The 309-nt window shown below is 36.2% G+C and overlaps 1 non-coding gene across 1 annotated transcript; it reads left to right on the top strand.

Moving 5' to 3' along the window:
- The first annotated feature begins 2 nt into the window (after positions 1–2).
- Positions 3–74, top strand: Trnag-ucc. The gene has a single exon. It is a non-coding gene; the product is annotated as a tRNA-Gly (tRNA).
- The last annotated feature ends 235 nt before the right edge of the window (positions 75–309 follow it).

Here is a 309-nt window from a genome sequence, read left to right as displayed (position 1 = left end):
GTGCGATGGTGGTGTAATGGTCAGCATAGTTGCCTTCCAAGCAGTTGATCCGGGTTCGATTCCCGGCCATCGCACAATATTTTTTGCATTGATTAGCGAGAATTCATTTTTTAATCGCCCGAAGAGACGGTGCTAGAGATAAGAAGTAAAAAACGTTACAGGTAAAATAGTTTACTTAGTTATTTTAAGTCAGGTCCCTTGATTTTTACTTTCTATTTTAGTGAAGTGATAGATGGAAAATAAAACTGTTCTTAGTAGGTAAATATTAAAAAGTGTCTTTAAAGTAATAGAGGAATCCCAGGCTATTCT

Source organism: Diaphorina citri, unplaced genomic scaffold, assembly GCF_000475195.1.
Source record: "Diaphorina citri unplaced genomic scaffold, Diaci psyllid genome assembly version 1.1 scaffold99106, whole genome shotgun sequence".
NCBI lineage: Eukaryota > Metazoa > Arthropoda > Insecta > Hemiptera > Psyllidae > Diaphorina > Diaphorina citri.
This window is presented reverse-complemented; position numbering and strand designations above follow the sequence as displayed.